At 32.9% G+C, this 2,500-nt stretch overlaps 1 protein-coding gene across 1 annotated transcript in view; it reads right to left on the reverse strand.

Annotated features, from left to right (window-relative positions):
• Nucleotides 1-2,500, reverse strand: part of LOC125024938 (FAS-associated factor 1-like) — a 24,042-nt gene that overhangs the window by 20,572 nt on the left and 970 nt on the right. The gene's annotated exons all lie outside the window — the stretch shown is intronic.

The following is a 2,500-nucleotide window of genomic DNA, read 5'->3' on the forward strand; positions in this document are numbered from 1 at the left end:
AAATTTATTGCATGATAAACAAACTAACGTCACAAAAAAATGGCAATCACAACCAGTGATACACATATAATTAACCTCTACCTATATGACATCACAATTGCTAGAATTTGAATTTCATTCTTTTCATGGAATAAATGTAGATTTAAGAGTTGTTATTTTTCTTTTGTCAATTGCAGGTTACTACAAAGAAGTAACATTCTGTGGCAGATCAGTGCTAACTTTGACTTATAACCATATGTACACACCATGCATGCACACATTTAGACACACCAGACAAACAAACAAACACAGAAAACTAATGTTACAGAAAAAACAAGAATAGGAGACATATATCTTTCTAAGCTTTATTGTAGCAAATTTTTGTTAGACTGAACAAACTTAGCAACTTCTATTGATCAGAGAGCAGCTTGGATGTTATGGGACATGACCCTCAACTGCTTTCATCCAGACATTCCAATATCTATGACTCACTTACGGTCCTCCTTACCAACTATGCATAAAGTGTATTTCAAATCTTTTAGCCACAGAAAATACAAAACCTACTATAATTAAGCAAATGTATGTCTTCACCCTAAAACACCTAACGCATCCTGGTTTTGTAATAGCTTTGGGTATATACTTTCTTGTTTTTCGTATTGGGTCTGATGTCTTATAGTATCTCTTAGACTATTATATTCAAAACGAATGACAACTTTACAGTCATTTGGAAAATGAAGACTTAACATATATCTACTACTAAATATTAATTAATCAGTATTTGCCCAAACAGAACTGTGCACATACAGAAAAAATACTGAAAGGTACTGAAATTATAATTATTATTTTAAATTTTAATCCAGAGTGAAGGATAATGACACAATCAGATATCTAAAAGGTTACCAGCTGAGAGCAAGTGAACACTCATACAAACTGACTGCAAATGCAGCCTGGCCCTTGGTTCAGCTTGGCACAAGAACAACCCATCAGCACTGTGTTTCAGATTAAAACAAAATACTTGCATCAGTTCCTTCTGCCATCAACCCCTCACAAATAAACAATGGACTGACATGATTCTCTTTACACCTGAAGGCTCAAACTTATGCATTTGTTTGAGAAACAGGTATCAAATTTAAAAAAAAATAATCTGGAACTTTCAAAATGTCTACAAACAAACAACTTGGCAAAACTTCCCACGGCTAAATATTTTCCTGTTACTCTCGTAAGTCTTTTTTTTTTTCTTTCTTTTTTATAATCACAGGACATTCTGGTCACGCAACCCACAGCCAATTTTTATTTTTATGAAGACAAGACATCCATGTCACCTGGATAAAATGGGCTCAAGGAAAAGTCAATGGAGGTTGCCTTATGTACTCTAATTCTGGATATTCACTGATTCATCTAATATACACAGTTTCTGTTACTGGATCAGTAACACCACACGCAAAATCAAAAATACTTCCTTTCCATCATTTGTTACTTGCAGTCTGCTTAAGATATGTATAGGTGAATGACTTATGGTTGCATATATTGTGGTTTGAATCTTAATTCAAACTCGTAGCTAAAAATAAAACAAGTACACACTCTACAATACCTAAAGGAAAGCAGCTAAAATGTTCATGATTTTACATTACATCAAAAGTGATTCATACAATCCCTAAAATAATATAATCTTAACCCATTCACCCCATGTAGCAAGAATACATACCATGCCCACTGTCGTACGTGTTTATTTATTGTATTTACACATGGATGGCTCTACAAGTTCTTAATCCCCAAATATCCAGTTATCAGAACTACCTATCTCACCTGTTTACCCTTTTCCTTCACTTTAGGAAAGGGTCTTTTGTATCATTTCATTGTCTAAAATATTTTAATGACAATTTAATAATCATATCATCAATAACAATAATAACAGTATCGATAGCAATGGTATTAATAAGAAAAACACATTTTTCCGCCAAGTCAAGGAATGGGGAAATCAGGATCGTTAACTACGGCCTACTGATAGACATGTGGAGCCATCTGTGTGTAACAAAATTCACCAAAAACCACAGGGGACAAAACATAAATCTTAAAGGTTAAAGTCTTTATGAAATATAACCTTTGTTTATATGTGATAACTAACATATCAATATATTACATATGTATATATATTTCAGACACACACAGTCACACACACACAAATAAACAAATAAATAAATATATATAAATGCCATCTTTAAGTACATTTCTCATAACCATTTAACATAAACTTTATTCTCATTTTCAAGCAATACTCTACAATAAACTCTCATCAATACTTGTCTTCAAAGACTAAACTATTGAAATAGATGGTACAGCTAGAACAACAGTGAATATAATGGTCCGCAGAAGTGTGTGACAAAACACACTAATCAAACCTCCGGTACCTTGTGTGTAACACGCTTCAATGATTTGAAATAAATTGAGTCTTCCAATGCAAAATTCCACAACTTTTCCAGGATTTCTTTTCTTAAATTGAGTTTTCCAAGTTTTTCCAGAC

This window comes from Penaeus chinensis, chromosome 4 (assembly GCF_019202785.1).
Source record: "Penaeus chinensis breed Huanghai No. 1 chromosome 4, ASM1920278v2, whole genome shotgun sequence".
Classification (NCBI taxonomy): Eukaryota; Metazoa; Arthropoda; class Malacostraca; order Decapoda; family Penaeidae; genus Penaeus; species Penaeus chinensis.